The sequence below is a fragment of the Lichenostomus cassidix genome, chromosome 4 (assembly GCF_008360975.1).
Source record: "Lichenostomus cassidix isolate B80296 chromosome 4, HeHo_3.0, whole genome shotgun sequence".
In the NCBI taxonomy this organism is placed as follows: domain Eukaryota; kingdom Metazoa; phylum Chordata; class Aves; order Passeriformes; family Meliphagidae; genus Lichenostomus; species Lichenostomus cassidix.
Window position 1 is genome coordinate 42,954,014 of NC_139484.1, and position 20,560 is coordinate 42,974,573.

The 20,560-nt window shown below is 36.9% G+C and overlaps 1 long non-coding RNA gene across 2 annotated transcripts; it reads left to right on the forward strand.

Annotated features, from left to right (window-relative positions):
- Positions 1–15,653: 15,653 nt before the first annotated feature.
- On the forward strand, positions 15,654–17,655 carry LOC146438340 (uncharacterized). 2 transcript variants are annotated; one of them, XR_014852062.1, is made up of 3 exons: positions 15,654–15,875; positions 16,662–16,790; positions 17,445–17,655. It is a non-coding gene; the product is annotated as an uncharacterized LOC146438340 (long non-coding RNA). The 2 variants fall into 2 exon arrangements; XR_014852061.1 differs by having other exon boundaries at positions 16,662–16,786.
- Positions 17,656–20,560: the final 2,905 nt, after the last annotated feature.

The window sequence follows — 20,560 nt, forward strand, 5'->3', positions numbered from 1 at the left end:
AAGGAAAGATCTTGAGAGAAATTATTTTAGGAGAAAAAACAAGCAGACAGAACTATTTCCTTGGAGAAGATATTATAGTTGTCCTCCTAGTCATAAAGATTAAAATAATGGCTGTTAAAATCTTAATGGAAAATATAGCAGGAAATTAAGCCCTAATCAAGGGATGGGGGGTTGCTTTACTTTACCAGGGTATATTTTTAATAAGCTTTCTTCTGAACTGAGAGTGTGCTCACTAATTTTTATATCCAGATTATAAATTTAGTTGTTTAAGAAGAATTTTGAAACTGAATGTTCATGAACCAATTTTTAGAAATTCTTTAAGACATTTTCATCCACTGAATCTTGAAAATGTTTTTTCTATCAGCCTGTTTCAAACTTTTCAGTCAAGCTGCAAGTTAGGTGACATGATGAGAGCACAATAATCATAGTCATACTTAAACAGTTCTGCTTCTCACAGGCAAAATGAAAATATATCAAACCATAAAATTCTAAAATAAAATATTAAAGTAGATTAGTCCTGAGTGATCTAAAATAAATTTTTAAAGGACCTGTTGATTAATTCTATTAAAAAGTAACCGCAAAACTTATTTATCTTACTTTCGTGTAAACTTTAGTTTTGCAAGACAGGGATTTCTTTTTTTAATGAGAAAATCGTGTTTTTAATTTCTGTCTTAGGCCAAATAACATCCTTTTAGCCTGGAAAAGTATCATCTTCACTGCTGACTATTTGTGGACAAAATGCCTAAAAGCACCATCCAATTCAACCAGTTATTTCCTGTAACAGATTTATCTACTGCAGCCAGAAGAAAGGAAGTGTGGGATATGCTACTACTTGCTCCTATATGAGTGAGAGCTCAATTTTGCACACTGAGAGACCGGTGTGGTTTAATTCTGCAAGTTTTTTAGCTCCACGATAGTTTTTACAGAGCTTGTGTACCTTGTGGTGCATGCTGGAGGCAGCAATGTGCCGATGGACCAGGCTGCCCAAGCATGTGGCTCTTTCTTGAAGTTGCATCCAATGTTGCCTGCCCCAAACTGCAGCTCAGACAACACCTAGGGCAAAACAGTAGCCTAGAGGTGTGCATCAAAATGAATTTCTGCCTTCATTCCCATCAGCACCTTACATGTGAAAAGGGAGATAAGCCAGAGAAAAACTTCTTATGCTGTGTTACTTAAAAGGTCTATTTGAAGAGGTGTATAGACCTCAGATGGATTTTGACCATTGCACAGCTCATCTGAGCTGTCTTCCAGTGTGCTTGGCTGGAGGCATTTGCACTTTCCCTTGTAAAGTATTTGATGACTATTGAGCTAAATACTTAACAGTATATGTTTAAAATCGTACTTTAAACTAAGAATCAATGTGGCTTCTGTCCATGATTTGAATTATAAACTGCTCTTGGAACTCAATAATATTTACTAAGTAAATACATTCTTTAAAAAGCACTTTGGTAGTGTATACACAGTCTTATACTGTCAGAACAGAAAGTGTATTTAATTGGCAAAATATCAGAAAAAATAGGAAGAGGTTTTTATTAGATGTGACCCACTACTTTCAAAGTCTCTGCAATGCTCAGGACATGTTTTTTATTGGATCGTCTGTCATCACCCTAGAAAACACTGAATTTTTTCACAAAATTAGATAGCCAGAAGTTTCATATTAAAATCTGATTGTCCAAGAACACAACAGAGCTTTAGCTCTCACTAAAATTGATTGAATTTGCAAGTGGCTAAGTAAACAAAAACTTATATAAAATGTTACCTGTTTACATATCCCGTGAATATTATTAATAATAATAATGAATAAATAGGCCCATTTTAAAATTAAGAAAGTGGAGAAATAAAAAATTCCAGCTGTGTTTGCATTACATGATTAAAGGTAATAAAGTAATGTGGACATGGTTTACTGAGAAGGGAAGTCATATTTTATTTATATCAATTCTCAGTTTCTTTAATAAATCATGATTTTAAAACACACATACACACACATACAACTTTATTTTTATTTAGGCCTAGCTTCCAGTCTAATTGCTCTGACAGTGGTGCTAAATTAATCTGAAAGCCATTCTGAAGAGTTAAAACCCTGGAGGTAGAGACTCTTTCAGGTTAACTTGACTCCTCCAGGTGGCAGTGAATCGCAGGCATCACAGCTCCTCGGGGCATCATTGAAAACCGAGTCACAAATATATGGGTCATGTGTGAGAGTGCGCAAAAACACTTTAAAAATTTTTTTTGGCAGACAGCCTGCCTGCCTACTAAGCTAAGAAAGTTTAACATTCAGGGAGGGCAGGTCTTTCAGGCTGGGACTCTGGAAGGAAATTATGATGACCTGTCAGAGACCCCATTTTTATTGCCCCAGCCGAAAAAATCTTTTAATGACTTGCTGAAGCCTCTTGCACTGAAACAGAGGCAGGTGTGCAAAGTGTTCTGCTGAAGAATTAGAGGGGTACCCGAGGCTGCCGCCACGGCAGCAGCCTGCATCAGCATTGCTGCCGCATCGCAGCCCCAGCGGTGCTGGCAGCCCTGGCCCCGCAGCTGCCTGCCGAGCCTGCCAAGGAGCCAGCAGCTGCTGCTGCTGCTGGAGAAAATGTTTTCTACAGCTGAGCAGCTGGGGCACGCCACTGCCATGCAAAGGCTTGAAATAATAGTTTGAAACAGAGAGGGATGCAGCACTGGGAAATGAGCATTAAAAATTTCTGTTACAAAACGCAACAAAAATGTTTCAACAAAGACAAACGGCCCTGAAAACACTAAGTGGTGATTTGTTTGAAATAATAGAAATTATAAAAAATGGAGCACATCAAGCGGTTTCCTTAGTTATTTGCAGCAGTAAAGGTTGGGGGGGGGGGTGGTTTGCTCAGTTCAATCCTAATATGTTTGGCTGTAACATGCCAATAAACAAAAGGTGTCTAAAACAGATACTACATCTTGCCTACTCATACCTTATCACTTTACCTAGTCATGAACTGAAGCAACTTCTATGATTAAATAAGTCCCCCCAAAACACCTACACAAATTCATAGCTAAACAAAGGTTCTGAGGAAGGACGCTCATGCCCAAATTTAGATGCCTGGAGGATTATTCTGAGTCACAAAAGTGTATTTCCACCAACTCAAAGTTTCAAACAAACCTCCCAAATGTCTCTTTATTAGGGTCCTAAATACAGACTTAAGAACTGACCCCTAGACTTAGTTTTACAGGTTTCCTGCCTTTGGCTTGGAGGTGCAGCTGCACTCAGGAAATGAAGACGTAAAAATAGCATTGTCTTAGTCAAGGATTTGGCCCATATAAGCAGATTTCTCTTCCAGCTCTTAATGATGTACTTCATTGATTAAAAAAAAAAAAAAAAGAAATTGCACAAAAAGCTTTCAATTTATTTTCATCATGTATGTTCCAGGACAAATGTGCTATAAAGGCATGCACAGATTTCTACTCTGCTTGAATATGTGCTGACTTAGAGCTATCTGAGGTATTACCTCTGGAGATGCTAGAAAGTATTTGTCTTATTTGTTTTGGGGTTATTGGTATGTTTTGCAACAAAGCTATGCCCTGACAGCTGCTTTCCTTAGGAGCAATGAAGCTGTCAATCATGAGAGTGAAGTCCATACAAGCGGAAGTTGGCTTGTTCAGCAGCAGCAGCCAGGCCTGGCACCTCATTACCAAGGAAGATTAGGATGAACACAAATCTCTCTGGCTTCAGAGCAAAGCAAAAACTCACTTCCATGGATTATTTCTTCTGCTGCTTCTCCAAATGAAAGTGAGGAAAACCGAAGAGGAGAGTAAGGAAACAAAGGGAATAATAAAAACAAGGAGAATGAAGAGATGGGGGGAAGGTAGTGAATATTTCACTTCTCCTTAAAATTATCTTCACTGAGAAATTAAAACCATTAAATACTACACACAAACCATTATCAGCCAAGAGATTCAAAACTTGTTTGAGAACATTAGAAGGTGTCCAGAAACTGTAATTTTAGGCAAACTAGAGTATGCAAACAGACAGATTCCTGCACTTTTTTTTTTTTTTAACTGCAACATGACAAAATATTCATGGGTTTTAGGACCAGAAGTGACCATTATAACCATTTCATTTATTTGCACTTTAAAACAGACACTTGAAAGTCCAACCTGATCAGGTCCATGATTTTGGTGTGATTGGGAGTGTGACCACTAAAAAGACCATGAAGAATGTTTTGCATACTGCAACTAGTTATGTGAGATTCAATGTGCTCTCATCTTCTGAGCACCTGTGGTTTGGAGCATTTTTTGTGGTCTTGAGGGTGTACATTTAATTGCATTATCTGAATTTTGTTTTCCATTGGTTTTCATCAGTTATGTGCAGGTCCACATCTTTTACCTTCTAAGTAGTGTCACCGACTTAAGTCAAGCACTACATATTATTAAGGAGAAGTATGTGCATTTTTTGGAAACATTTAAGGTATTTCAAATTCTCTCTCACCTCAAGTGCATGCAGTAATTATCAGATTGGTGCATAAGCAGAAAACAACTTCTGTTTTCTAATTGTTGGATATTACACTTTACTTCATTAATGGTCTGTTGATAGAGGGTTTTTCTGGGTGTAAAATATAATACAATAACTAACTAGGTCTCCATCATTTGGAGTTCCCTGGCATTAAACAAATGAAATGACAGTGTCTTCTCTCTTCTCTCCTTTACGTGTCCCAGTTTTGATAATAATGAAATAGCTGATGAAAATATTACTGCCTTGTTACATAATTTTTTTTAACTGGAATTTAATTTAGAGAATATTGTGGGGGGTGGTCTGGGAGGTTTCAGCTAACAAGAAAAATCAGTATTTCTAATTTAGAGAACATCTGCTTCTTCATTGAACTGTGCACATTCATGGAGAGTAGTTTGATCAGTCACTGTTTTCTTGCCATGATCTAAAAATGGGGTTTTCTATGAAAGTCCTAAACTCAATTGAAAGTCTTACATTTTCAGTTGTTTACTTCACTTGATAAAGTGAGTGTGTCTCTCACTGAATTTTATGAAGATTAAATGTTTAATAATTTTATATATGCAACCATAAAAATATACACTCGTAATGTAATGTTTTGTTTTAATAATGCATTTAATTTGACTATTTGCACATTATGGAGACAAAAGGTCTTGTTTTTCTGATAAGCAGACGTAGATACATATGTATAAATGTACCTATTTTTAAGGCTGGAACTGAAGACTCAGACAGGATAAAAGCTTTTACTTGAGGGATTGCAGTATTGAGAATGATTCTGCATGTCAGAAAGCAATCCCAGAAGTGACTGTTTTATTCTGTCAGGTAGACTGTAGCAAGGAAGTTTACAGTTTGCTGGTTTGGTCAGCCATGGAGACTACATACAAGCTGGATTTAGATCACATCAGTTGATGTCAATTTACTTTCAGAAAGCAAGGCATCAAATACGAGGAGTTCCTGCCATTCCTACTTCAGTGTGGTTATTCTTTTCAAGGCGGACTCTGAGCTGATTCTCCTCCTCTTGCAGGAATGAAGGTAGAACTGTTTGATATGATATTTTAATTATTAATACACATTATTCTTTCCCACTTACCGTAGTTGTATGACTATGCAAGTAATATTTGACCCAATGCTATGAAATGCACAGTGATTAGATGTTCCATTTCCTGTATCAGAACGTCATTATTCCTACCACCATAAAGATGCAAGAACAGTCGGGATGAAATATTGATTTATCAATTAATCATCAGTTAAACCTAGGCAATAACTCTCTGTACTGCAGAGAGTAAACATAGCAAAAGAACTTTTATATCTATGCCTGTGATTTTTCAATCTATTTTTCACTGATCTCACTGTAATTAAATCAAAAAGCCATTCTGAGTGGTTTAATGTAGAATGATGTTGTGAATCAAGTTTTTACTTTTACTGCCAGTGAATAGAAGTATTTCTTGAATGCTGGGAGCTTACACAACAGCAAATAAGTTTAGATTGACATGTGTTCATCTGCCCTATTTCTTATCCATCACACTTTTTTTGCAACTTCCTCTTCATGGTTATCTATAACCTCTATTGAATTACTTATTCTGCATATTTTATTTCAGTGTTTTTCACTGAAACAGGTGAGGGCAAGTAAGTTCCATGATGAAGATGGTGGTTTGAGAAATTATTATCTCCTCAAAAGCACAATATAAAGATGATTATCCCACTGTATTCATCACTGGTGCAGCCTTAGCTGGAGTATTGTGTGCAGTTCTGGGCCCCACAATTTAAGGATGGGATGGTCCAGAGGAGGGCAACAAAGTTGGAAAAATGGTTGGAAGGACTGTGCTGTGAAAGGCTGAGGACTTTGGACTTGTCTACATCAGAGAAAACGTGTTTGAGGGGTGACCTCCCTGCTCTCTACAGCTTCCTGAGGAAGGGCTGTGGAAAGGGCTGAGCTCTTCTCTCTGGCATCCAGTGATATCCAGTATGGGAATGGTTCAGAGGTTCAAAGCTGCATCAGTGGAGGTTTAGACTAGACATAAGGAAGTATTTCTGTACTAAGAGGGTGTTCAAACACTGGAACGGGCTTTCCAGAGAGATATTTTATGTCCCAAGGCTGTCCGTGTTTAAGAGACATTTGGACAGCACACTCAGCAATATGCTTTAGGTTCTGGTCAGCCCTGAAGTGGTCAGGCTGTTGGACTAGATGATCTTTGTAGATTCCTTCCAACTGAAACAATCTATCCTGTTCTGTTCTGTTCTATTCTATTCTATTCTATTACAAAGTATTCTATTCTGGTGTGAAAAAAGGTCTTATTCATATTTTATATTTTGCCTCTCCTAATTATGATTTAAATTTTGAAAGGTATACTCTGGATTTCAAAGAAGAGAAAATTTGAAAAAACCCCAAAAGATCCTGCTGCATTGGAAATTAAGCACTATCTCTGCATGTTCCTGAAAATAGACTATGTTATAGTCCTATGTAAATGTTTCTTATGATCACCCCAAGACCATTGCAACAACCTAAATACTAGTTTGTCATTTAATATACCTAATAACTACCTCTGTCTTAAGAGACATTATTGGACATATTAATTCTGCTGCTGTTTATCTGATACAAAGGGAGCTCAAACAATGCAAAACAATAGTCTGCATGAAAGTCCATGAGCACAACAGTTTCTGCTGGAACAGAAAGCATTCAGAAGTTAACCCACACTCTGCAGTTAAATTGACACTACAAAAATAGAGAATTCTCTTAGAAATTAATGGGTACGCAGATCACAGTCTCATTTGAAGTACAGTAACCTTATAGACTTGTGTGCATACACTTGTGTGTCTCCAATAAAACAAGTTCTCAGTTCCATGGGGCACTATATGGAGACACAAGGAAAGGCTCCTCAAAAGAACACCCCCAATCCAAAATAAAAAAGTAATGAAGAGGGACCTGTAGAAGAGTTATTAGGTGCAAACCTTAATCTCTTCTGACAGTTGAAGAGAATGAATTGTGGCCTTCACAGCTTGGGTTAGTGATGTAATTAGATAAAACGGTGGTAGTATCAGTGGTGCTTTGTCTGACTGCCATTTCCTGAGAGAAAACCCACTGTGCACCTTAATGAAGTCTACTGTACAACCACTCTGTGTGCTATTTGGTGCCTGCCGTACTTACACTTGAGAATACCTGCCAAATCTGGCTGTTCACAGAATTAGGCATATGTTTTGTGATCAGATGCTGAGAATAAGGCCCTGTAAATTTCCTGTAAAATTGGTTTGGGAGGTTTCCAGTTGGTGGACAAGTTCTTCCTGTCCACCTCCAAGTTAGGAGGTTCTTCCTGCCACCTCCTAACCTATGGTCATACGTCCATTCAAATGGTGCATATGCTTCCAATAAAGAATGGGAATGGGGAATTTGGTTTTTTCTCCTGAAAATACAATTTTCTTGAACATTTGCAATGTAGGTTGGAATTAGGCACTTAAATTGTATCAGGAAGTTGTGCTGAATCTGTCATGTACCTTCATCAAAACCTTGAAATGAGATAGGTAAGTGCGCAATGGGAACTTTCAAAGCATTTGAGGCTAAGCTTTATTGACTGTAAATAAAAAGAGTCGAGCAGGATAAAAAATGAATAAAAGTAGCATTGAAAAGGAAGTAAATCTTTTGTCTTTAAACCTGGATTTACTGGAGGTAAGCAGGGCTATGCTTTTGTGACCAATATTTGAAAAATGAAACATATAATTTCCTGATTTTTTTTCATAATAATCTGAAACCCATTGGATCATCACTGAGAAAAATAATAGTGTTTCCAGACAACCCAGAAACCTCATCTTTTGTACTTAACATTGGATAAATATTCAATGAGTTATCAACATACAAAATGAAAATATTTGCTTACTTTATCTATATTGAAACATAATAGCTTCAGCCCGCTTCTTACTTTTTCACTGCTTGCTGACATTTTAATTGTATTTAAAAGTGCTTTTCTATGTTTTTTTAATATTTAACAGTGAATTGAGAGTGGCAATCCAAGCATCATCATTGTTATAATTATTATTTACATTTATGTCTAATGTGTTCTGGAAATAGCCACAAAGAATCCCAAAGGCATCACCTTCCCTGGTTCAATTAATCAGGGAAAGCCTCAAAATCAGTTCAAGCAGTTGCATGGCACAAAGGGTCTGTCTTTAACTATTTTCACATGCTTGTAGTTTTAAAGTTATGTTAGTAAACATTGCACGTCTCAGAACAGATCTCAGTTTGTCCTTAGAACTCAAAATTTTTTTGAAATATATTCAGCATAATGAGTAAAATATGATTAATGTCTACCTATAGAAAGTCCTTTAGTCTTCTGATGTGTTATTTACTCCAGAATTTAATTTTAATAAGTAAGAGCTATGGAATGGGCACAGGGGAATAAATGGGAACAGAACAGCTATTAGGCAGATATAGATCGGCATATAGACCTCAGCTGTGAGTAGATCACCTTTTCCAAAGACCTAAAAAACAATAACATCAGCAAGACTCTACTGATGCTGACTCAGCATTGTTGCCTTAGTAGGGAGCAGCAAGCAAAAATGCACATGATTTTATTTTGGTAAATAACATGTTGTAATACAAATTGGAGATTATGTGCTTTTGCCTTTTTTCCAACTCTTCCATTTTATCAAACCAAGAATGTAGTTCATTTAGTACAGGTGGAGCTTGTGACTGCAAACATATATGTGAAAATGGTAATGAACAGATATTTTTCAGCACTACAAATGATTATCCTATGAATCTCTTTATTGTCTGTCATATCTAGCTTGGCAGAATCAGCTCTCCTCAGAGCTTCAGCAAATAACGTCTCTAACACACTGATTGGGTACACTTTAAGTAGCTATGATTTATGATATTCAGCTGCTAAAATCAGACATTGTATATTATATTGTCATTTTGTAGACTCGGGAATCTAAAATGATACCAATAAGTTAAGGAGCTCATTTTTTCACACAATTGGAGATTTCATATCTGGAAGCTTTCATTATCCACAGGCAACGAGGAGATGAGGCTGGTTTAGAAGACTGCAGTCAAATTGGCTGAATTGCTAGTTTTGTTCCAGATAAAATTGAAATCTTTATGGGTAAGGTAAGAAAGCTGGTTTGAAGAGCAGCTGAGCTCAAGCAAAAAGCAAAATAAAGGAAACATGGCTTTTTGATACTGCTGGGATAGTCACAGCGTGCACTTCTGAATCAACATCTGTAACTGATGGGACTCCCTCAGAGGAAACTTTGCAGCAGAGTACTTACTTCATCAATATCATTAATTAGTGCTGAGAAAACAAAATACATAGACATGTAAGGCAGTGCAATAGCAAAAAAACGGAAATTGGGGAAAAACTGTTTTCATGTTATTAAATTAATAAATATTTTCTGACCCATCCTTTTTATAGCAAAAATTTACCTTTTCGATATTCTTGTTCACAGAAATATATGTATTTCTGTTTCAGTAATATTTTATTATTTCATAGCATGATAAAAACAATCTAAAAATGAAAAACATATCATAAAACAAGAGGATATAATGTGTTTTTAAAATTCTGTAAAAATATCATGTTAACCTAACCTTTTTAGAAGGGTTCTATGAATATTATCCCTATAAATTATGACATATATATAAATACATGTGAAATATGAATTTATGAAAAGAAACAATTATTCCTGCCCACAATTTGTTTCTGGCTGAGACTGAAAATTCTGCATCTTCCAGTCTCAATAATTATCTCCACAAAGATTAAAACATGTAGCCCTTTGTTTACCAATAAAAATATTACTAAAATATACTGTGAATGTTTCCAATAAATGCTACAGTAGCAAAAAAGTCTCTCTAGTTTGGAAACTCTCCTATTTCTAGAATTAGAGATGACATTGGCCTTTGTGGGAAGTGGGAGCATGAATGGTTAGTTCACATGTAAGAAAATGTAAGAAATCCTATCTCTCCCTTCTTCTCACTCTACTCCAAAACTTTTTCTTTTCCTGCTTCCTAGGTTACAGTCTGCAAAGAAGTATTTTGCTCCTCTGTCCCTGATATGCAGCCACATGCTTGGTGGGACTAAAATAAGTTTGTTTGCTTGCACCCTGAGAGCAAATGATCAAGTTACTTTCCACAATTTCTTGACATCATCAATGAAATTTATTGCTCCTCAATTTTTGTGTGAGACCTTTAAGTCGCATTAGCCATATTTTTATGTTTCCTTGAAATTATTGACAATTTAAACATGGAGATAACAAGAACAGATTTCATAAGAACCTTCCTTTCTTCCAATGTGCAGGCATCCATCTGTGCTTTGGAAGGGGTAATCCAACTCAAAAATTCCCTGCTTATCACTTAAAAAAATTATCAGTAAGGCAGAGTGTGACAGCTATTTAGTTACTCAATCTAATAGAAGACAAAAGATCTGGGTAAAGAAAATCCCAAATATATACAAAAAATTCTTCCTTCCATTAACATGCATGTTGCTTTCTAACCTCTAATTTTTTTATTTTTGTTTTTAGTGAATGGGATCTTACCAGTTTAGTTAAATTCATATTATTTCAATATATTCTTATTTATTTACTAAGTTCAAAAGGACAAATACAGGGTGTGCCTTTTCAATGGCTTATTTTCCCCCATATTTAAAATGAAACTCAGTGAGGAATAGGATAGGCTTTAGATAATGTGACCAGTAAATTATCTATCAAAACAGATTCTCTTTCAGGTGCTTCAGAAAATCCCTACTTGAAAGAATTACAAAGCTTTCTTTCTTAATTTTTTTTTTAAGTGGTACAAACTGGATGCTTTGTACAGTAGGAAAACTTGCAACTCAGAGTCTTCCGACTAGTTGTAGAAAATACACTTATGATTCTTAAATTTTAAGGCAGGAAGAGCCTTTGGGGTTAATTATTACAGGCCTTTGAAATTTCCTGTCTATTGACACATCTTCAATATGATGAGTAGCATTTACTTACAGGCGTGAACTCACCAAAGAGGTATGGTTTTGGACAAAGGTCAGTAAAAGGGAATGCAAATGCCGGCAAGAATCTCTCTTGTGTCAAACCCAGCAAACCTCACCAGGTCTCAGAAGTGATGTACAGTGGATGATTCAAACGAAAGGTTAATAAGAGTGTAAGTATAAAAGAGTTGTACATCTCTTGGTACAGTCACTGTGCTGTTGGTGACCAGCAGTTAAGGACTTCTTCATATTGAGATTGTCCTCTGGACTTTAATAAATCATACATTGATTTCCTAATTCTTCATCTAGCCATATTATTGAGCTCTATCATTCCATAACAATTGTGACTACATTGTATGTATTTATCATAAGACTTTCTCTTTAATTTCCTTTAAGCCTATTCCCTAACAATTTTGCTATGAGTAAATCTTACTTGGTTATAGTATCTGTACTGTTTTAGATTTGACATAATCCTGTTATACACTACTCCTCTCAGTCACCTCATTTCCCAAGTGAAGAGTATTTTTAATCTCCCTATTTCTCATCTGACTTACCTTCTACCACTGAAACTGCCCTACTTCTGCTGCATCGTTTTAACAGGGATGATCAGAATTACATCCACAAGTCGATATAGACTCACCAGACATGAATGGTGTGATAACAACAATTTCTGTTCTTTATTACTTTCCTAATATTTCCTAAGTTCTATTTACCACTTTAACTGCCTCTGAACATTCAGCTGATGCTTTCAAAAATCTACTTATAATGACTACAAGATCTTTCAGAGCCCATTATTGTGCATCTATAGTAGGGTTATTGTGTTTTTCCCACCAAATGCATTATTTTGCATTCATTGACATTGAATTTTATCTGCCATTTCATTCCCATTTCCACAGTTAATATCACAAGATATTCCTGCAGATCTGCCAGCTGTAGATTTTAACTCACTATTCTAAACATATCTTTTACCCACACCACTGAGTCTGTGAAAGGACTCCAGCATATTTGAGAAGCAAAAATTATGTTGCAAATCACATTCCCTTTACATAAAGCACATTGACCTTTTCCAATGTGTTATAGTTACTTCACTATCTAATATACCTGTCTTTCTCACAGTATTTATTTATAGTCTCAGTTTTGAAGTCAAGCACCTAGACATATCTAGAGACCTCTTGCTGCCCTTCAGAGAGGCTAATTTGACTGACACATTGGTTACCATAGTCAGTATTTCAGCAATTTGGTGTTTGGATTTCCTTAGTTTTCCTACTTAAAAACTTGTATTGATGTCTTGCTACAAGGTATTCTACTGCACTATTCTGACATCTGACACTTTAATATGAGACAGTTCCTCCCTCCTCCTCCTCCTCCTTATTCTTTGTGTATAAGTGAAAAGAATTTAAATTTTAGGCTATGGCCTTGTCTTTCTCAAGATCAGTCACTATATTTCAGTTGTCTATTAAATTTTATTTCTGGTTGGATTCCTGCTTCTGATATGTGTGAATAAAATTGGGGTTTTTAATTTTATGCAAGTAACAACTTGTTCCTTGAAATCTCTTTTCACCTTCATTGCTAGGGGTTTATATTTAGAAAAATAAATACATATTAATGGATTAAGGTTTCCATGTTATTCCACAATTTTCTTCTTCTAGGATATGGCTTTAATTTTTGTGAAAATTCCTTTTTTTTTCTAAACAATTCTTTTATTTTGCTATTTTAGTAAAATAGGTGCCTTGCTTGATTGCTTACTCATATTTTTAAGGGGAATTTTGATAAGCAAAGTGAAGGACAATAAGTAGTACTAAGTAGTCTTCATTCTGTCATTAGCATTTTCCTCTTGCTGTTCTTTCTCACACCTCTCATTTCCAAACTGCCGCAGAACCTGATGCTGCATGCATGGAGAAAGACGCCAAAAGACAGGGGCAACATGTGGTGATACCTCCCTAGATTCTAAGCTTTGTGAGTCTTGGATTTCCTAAACAAAGGTCCTTGTATTTATCTTTTGATTTGCTCCACATATCTGTCAGGTACATTTTTAAGTCAAGTATTGCCTCCTTTTCTATGCTTCAGACCCTGAGATACCAGCTTCTACTTCCAAAACATTTCATTAACAAGTATACAGATGTAGATACCAAGAACTGTATGTCTACACAGCTCTATATTTTGTGAACAGCAATTTTTTCAAAAACCAGTGAGAGAAAACCTTCTGAAGTTTCTGCTAAGGCAATAAGGCTGGGTGATTTGGTAGGATTAAATTTCTATTTATTTATTTATTTGCATAAACCTGGGTAAATGATCAGTATTAAATGAAAGATGTTTGATCTAATGATTGTAGCACATTCAGCTGACACTGCAATTTACTTGGTACATGTAGATGAACAGAATTCAAGACCATGTAAAATTGAGATAGTTTAATAGGATTGCCACTGAAAGACCTCTTAACACATCTTTTATTCACATCAAAATATGTGATTATTTTGAGTATTGCAATTTTGGGTCCATTAGGAATGACATAGAAAGATTATGTTAATGAGGATTGCTTTTTAAGCTCTTGACTTCTCTCTAGTCAGCTCATCAGATTTTTGAGGCTAGAGACATCCAATCTTTTCGTCACACTTGAAACATTTTTAGAGGAATTGAAGACAGAAAAATGTTCTCAAATCTAGATATTTATGAGATTTGCTTTCCTCACCACGGTGATGAGTGGGTTAAAAGCCATGATTTTTTGGCTTTGAAAACTAGTTTTCTGAAATCTATGCCCGGGCACCACCAGGCAGCACAGGCAGCCGACAGCTGTGACTCCCAGGGCTACACTGGGGAGAGGGACTCTTCCAATGTCAGAGGTTTTGTGCTCCCCCTTTCTGGGAAGAGGAGGTCAGAAGGAAAACCAGAAGGAATTCTGGAAATGTGTGTTATTCCTGCTTTGCATTTGGGTAGTTGGAATTGTTTTGATCTGCTTTACTTCTCAGTTTGCAACATCTGGTTTGCAAGCTGCCAAAGCAGAGCTGTTAGTAGAGCATTAGAAACTCAGACTTTCTTGTTCACCTTTGAGTTTAAAATCATACATTCTGCTGCAGGGATTCAACTTGCACCAGGAAAAGATGGTTTAGAGCTTCAACACCAAAAGACAGTAAAAACAGTCCTGTGGAGTCTTAACAGAATATTTGAAATGTCTAAAGAACTTCTGTGGGGATCCACAGGCAGAATTAGAGATCCTCTGAGAGCCAGGTTTAAATATTTTATCATCAGAACTATCGTTTTATGTAAGGATGATGTGCTCAAAAACTACACAGAGATTGTTTTAATGACAGCTTAAACAAAAGATTGCTTCCATTCTTTCCATAATGAGACTGATCCCACATGTGGAATAAATTCAGTGCTTTCTCCAAGAGAAATCCTCTTAGTTGTTTCCTAATTCCAGCAAAGGCAATGTAAGAAGCCAGGCACTGCTACTAGGAGGCATCAGAAAGCACCAGATGGGGGAAGCATGGAGAGGCTGAATTTCCACCGGTAAACTGAAAGTGGCTGACTGAGCTTGATTATAACTGATCTGAGAAGGGGAAAACATTTATCTTTGTGCAAAGCCTCTGTGTTTACTCTCTTTTGTGTTGACTTTGCATTTTAAAAGACTTTCTTTGGACTTCTGGAGCCTCAATGGTTTTGTTTTTCATTGGTTGATTTGGGATTCTTTTTGCAAATGAAAATGCTTCCTTCAAGCTGTTTCACCGTTGCCAAAGGTCTGTGCTTTATTTACTCTCCTTTGCAGTGGCTTCTGCTCTGCTCACTAAATGGCAGCCTGATTCCTGGCAAGTACTTGAAATCTGCATGACCAGGTAGGCTGGGAGGATAAAAGGAAGTGAAAAATCCCATGTGCACTTCCAGAGGTGAAATCTCTTCAAGTTTTATAAATGTTGTAGGCATGAAGGCATTTGGACTATAGCTAATTAATCCATTAATATACTTCTGCAACAAACCAAGAAGTGCTTATTTTCTACAAGCTATCAGAGGAGTCTGTTTTGCATATTGCAGAGAAAAGGTTAGACTAAAAGTTTTTATATCTCTGCATTTCACACTTTTTTAATTTTAAATGGTAAAAAGTATTTAAATGAAAAAAATTAACTTCCATAGAACATTTTATAGTTTAACTGAAAGAAAAAAGTCTTGTTTCAAACGACAGAGCCTGTACTCAGAGAACTTGACACAGTTTGTGATTAAGTCACTTGCTCCTTGCATCAGCTCTTTCCATACAAGCACCAAGGCTGTGATGCTGCACAAATTCCTAGAGCTCTGCTTTGAAAAGAAAAACCTCTTCAGAGGAAGCGCAGAAGAAATCCTCTGTGCTTTTGCCCAGAACGATGAATTTGAACCCCTAATGTAGCACATCCTGATGTCTGTTAGCTCTTCTCAGCATGACAATTCGTGTTTGGCCTGGGAAAAGAGCCTGATCATTTTGCTCTTTTGAACCGGTAAGTGTAATAGGTACCTAAATATCTATTAAGTACCTATTATGTACCCATTAGGTAGAATAATAGCCAATCTGAATATGGCCTTAATTGCTTCTGTGTAAATGTTCCAGAAATTTGTGTGCTAACAACAGTAAAGACTTCCACTGCTTAAAGAAAACCTATGAGCAAAGTCACAGCTTCTTGATAATGGGCCATTATCCATTAACTGTACTCACATAAAAAGACATCTCTTTCCTAAAATGCCCTTACAATGGGATTGCAGCTGAGAGATGATATTTCCTCTAACAAGTGTTGTCTAATCAAACGGAGGCAGCAATTTGCAAAGGCCAGAAGTGCAGCACAGCAATTATTCTGAAGGCCTAAGTGAGTCGGGTGCTGGGAATGGCTGTAAAATAAGGTAGAAAAAGCTGAGGGATTCCTTGTGCAGAGAAACCTGCAGGAATTATCCAAGGCAAAGTAAGAGCCTCCTAAAAAAACACAGTCTGAAAAAAGCCTGAAGAGGAAATTGAGAAAAGAGTAGCTATAACACGGAGGAATGCCCATCTTCAGGTCTTTTCCTGCAATAGGGCCTGCATATTGTCATTTCTCTGTTTTCTCATAATTTTCCTGCTTAAGAAAAAGACAAACAAGAGCAAAGTGAGGCCTTTTCACTGGATATGAAGGTAATGCATTTTCATTTTATGTGGCAAACATCCCAGTCCATCAGGCCCAGTCTTTACAGTATCCAAATTCACTTGCAATATTTTGCATGCAGAAGTTGAACTCTCTTCATTTCTGTACCAACAGAGGGATGGCAGTCAGAAGACCCCATGGAGGAGCTGAAGGCAAAAGCTAAGGAAACAGCTTAAATTTTGCGTGTACTTTCCTACACAAAGATGCTGCAGCATTTCTGTATGAGTTTGACACGAACTGTAGGTAGAAGAGGTCCAAAGAGGTTTACCTTCTCATTTTTCTTCTCTCAGTGATATGGGGAGCCAATGAAAAAGTGATACTATGCATTAGGAACACAGGAGTTATCACAAGTCCTGCGATGCAGTACTCCATGGAGCCTTTAGGCATTTCTATTGTTTGGAGTGAAGAGAAAGCCATAAGGACATTTGAGTGAGATAAAGAGCATTCTGAAATTTCTTGGGTTCAGGTGATAAGGAGTTCTCTGTATCATACATATATTCTCAAGTAGTTTATTTATCATAGCAAATCCCAAAGTTATATCTTGGCTAGGAAATTGATTGTTTTCATTTTTCATCTAGGGACTCCAAACAACAAGAACTAATTAAGCGTAAGAGTGATGTGAGACTGACAAGCAGAACCATTTCTTTTTTGTTTTTGACCATTATCTAATGTGATTTTTTTCCTCTCACTGGAAAAATAGAATGATCTTTAATTAAAAATGCCACCATTTGAAAGACTCTTGATGACAGTGAGGTTAAAGAACATAATTTGTGGCAGTTTTAATCAGAAAGCCATGAGACCAGCATGAATAATACAGTCAAAATAACAGACTATGTGCTAGTAATAACGATTTAATGTTTGACACTTGTTTGCTTAATTTTGTTTGTGTTTATGCAGAAAGAACACTACATCTTTTGCTAAGGGCATAAATAAATACATCAACTTCCAGCTCTTGTTCACATGGTATCTGCAATATAATGGAGCCCTTAATGCATTACACTGCTGCTGTCCAACTCCTGGCATGCAGGTCGAATCTATTCCCCAGGTGATTCATCACATTATAAAGTTTGTTTGTTCTCTGGTCCATGAGCAACACACTGTAATAAAATCTGGCTATACTTGTCAAAGAAGTTGAAGAGTCCTGTTTTATATCACCCTTAGGCTAGCTAAGTTACAGTGAGCATCGATGAGAATGCAGAGTTACCTAGTCACTGAAGGGATTGAGGAAAAATTCCTAAAGTCTTCAAATGGTTTTCTGAGATTTTTGATTCAAACATCATTACATGAAAAGCTAAAACTGAAATTAAAAAAATCCTTTCCACATGTAAAGAAATTCTTCTATTTTGTTAATTTAGGACAGCTGACTTGCACAGAAATGCATAAGGAACACGCATGGGAGCTTTTCTCTTGACAACATTCCCCGAAGAGGTGAGGAATGACCAGCCAGGGTAGGTAAAGGATGTATTCTATTCAGCCATCACTTCTGATTTTTTTCTACTAGGGGGATAAACTCTAGAAAAATACTAAGATACTAATGCACATATTTTCATCATCAGGATCTTTTTTAAATTAATTTATTCCAGCTGAGGAAAGTTTGCATTAATTTTTTTTAAGTTTCCTCTTTTATTTAAAGAAAAAAAATTGTACACCTACCTGTAGTATAGCACATCTTTCTCCTGACTTTAAAAATAAAGGGGTGCAAAACTGAATTATTTTCTTTATTTGATAGCTCATCTAATGAATTGCTGTACTAAAAATTAATTATACAAAACTGAATGCAGCACTGATATAAAATAATCTATATATTTATGCAGCTTGTTACTTTAAGAAATCTTTATTGAAATTATGAGAAACCAGACATATCTGATTGTTATCTTGTTGTCTTTCTACAAATGTTCTACTGTATTTTGAGATAACAACTGGTATAGATCCTTTCTGAACAGACTTTTATAGATTCTTTTTTTCTCATATGTACTGTTATAGTTCAGACTGAGTGAATGATGGGTGAAATTGGTGAGCAACGAAGTTGCAGGGAGTTCCAGATAAATTTTAAAAACTGTTAAAATCTTATTTCTATCCAGCATTTCAAACCCATATCCTAGGTTGTTTAATGCTGTGAAAGACTGGTCAGAGGCAGAGTAATGGAAGTGGAAGCTGAGGGAAGATCTTGAACGTCGCAGCAGTGAATACCGTTTGCATCAACAGGCAAAAAATATTTCAGAATATCACAAACTGAGAGAGGAGAGAGGCTTAAGGAAAGAGTGCCCTTTGGAAAGGAGACTTTGGAACTCTAAGCTGACAAACAGTCCTAAGCTCTCTGTGTTCAGTAAATCAAATCATATCTATCAGCTGATGGTAATGAAAATAATGGGTAAAAATATCTTAAACCCAAGTAATTCCATCATTTATTTCTTCTATATCAGCACATATTTTTTCATTATTTAGGAAAAAGGCCCTAAGGCTTTGTAACTTAGAGCTGGGGCTTTTTCCCCCTCCAAAACTTTATCAGAACAAACAACTTTGAGTCCTGGAAGCCACTTATCCTCCTAGTAGGACCAAGGTGGCCAGCACTTCCAAGAACCACACAGCTTCTGCTCACTCCGCCTGGTTGCCATTGCTCCAGGCAGTGCTTCAGGACAGTGAGGATACATCCAGCACATGCTGCTGCTGCCAGAGCTTCCCAGGCCAGGGAATGTCCTTTGCTGCCAACTGTTTTGGGAGCTGGAAGAGCATGAATAGGGTAGATCACCTACTGGTGAAGGAAGAGGCAGCATTAATTGCACGATGGGTGCAGTAGTACATGTTTGCCACACTGCCCAGCATGAAGCTGGAGCAGCAGGGCTGGGAGAGCGCAGCAGCTCTTGGCACAGGTCCAGGCAGCCCTGCTTGTGTGAGGAGGAGATGAAGCCTGGGAGACTTGGAGATATTTTTCTTGAATAAAAGGGAAGGTTTCCATAGAAACTTCTCTTTTATTTTAAACAAATTTCAAAGAGAAGTTTAGCAAACTATAAAATCAAGCTTCCAGAGCCCAATTTAAGCTATTCCTTATTGATTGCAATACAAATGAACATAAAAGCCTGCAGCCTGGAACTGACAGCAAGAGACAGGCTTCTGCCAGCTCCCTTGTTCCTTCCATCAGTGCATAACCTCTATTAGCTGATAGTGGCAGTGACACACACTTTCTAGCACCCTCAATTTTATAAAAGGAGCTTTCTCTTGAGCATCTCATCTAAGGGCTCTTTGTTCATTAATGAAAACACATCTCTTGGACTTAACATGCAATGCAGGCATCACCCTTATTCTGAACATCTCTTACTTTAAATTCAGTTATTTACAAACAAGCAGAGCAGAGGCAAAGTGGCCGTTTCACCACCACACTGCATTTCCCAGAATACCAAAATGCAGCACTGAGGGTCCACACCCCTCTACCAGCTGGAGGTGTGGGAGATGGTATCCCTTTTAGCAAGTATCTGCTGCAGTGCACAGGGTATCCAGAGGAAGCAATTAAAAAAGCATCTTGGACTCAGGCACACATATGGCCTATTGCAACAAAAGCATACTAAGATATCCCTTTGACAATCATTACGTTTTGCACATACCATTTTAAAGCCAGACCCAATTGCGCTCCCCCTCGCAGTTTTCAGCAACTTATTTAGTATTCAACATACATACAGTACAAATGGAGCCCTTTGAAATACTGATTTATTTTCTGAAATATCCTTATGTTCTTAATGTTTTCTTAATTCTTAATTCTCAGGCTTTTAATCATTGTTTACTGCAATGAAAATGATACAAGTTTGTTGGTCAGGTGTAACTACAAACCCTTCCATGTTGTTTTAGAGAAGCCTTATATGCTGGCAGTGCCCTGAGTACTCCAGTAAATGCATTGCTGCCATTCTATGCCACCCCATTCAAGTCTGTAATAAATGAGTGGTTTGGCTGCTTAAAGAAACATTGTCAAAAGTATTGGCAAAAACAGGGTTTAATATGAATTTGGGAAAATGTGACTTTAC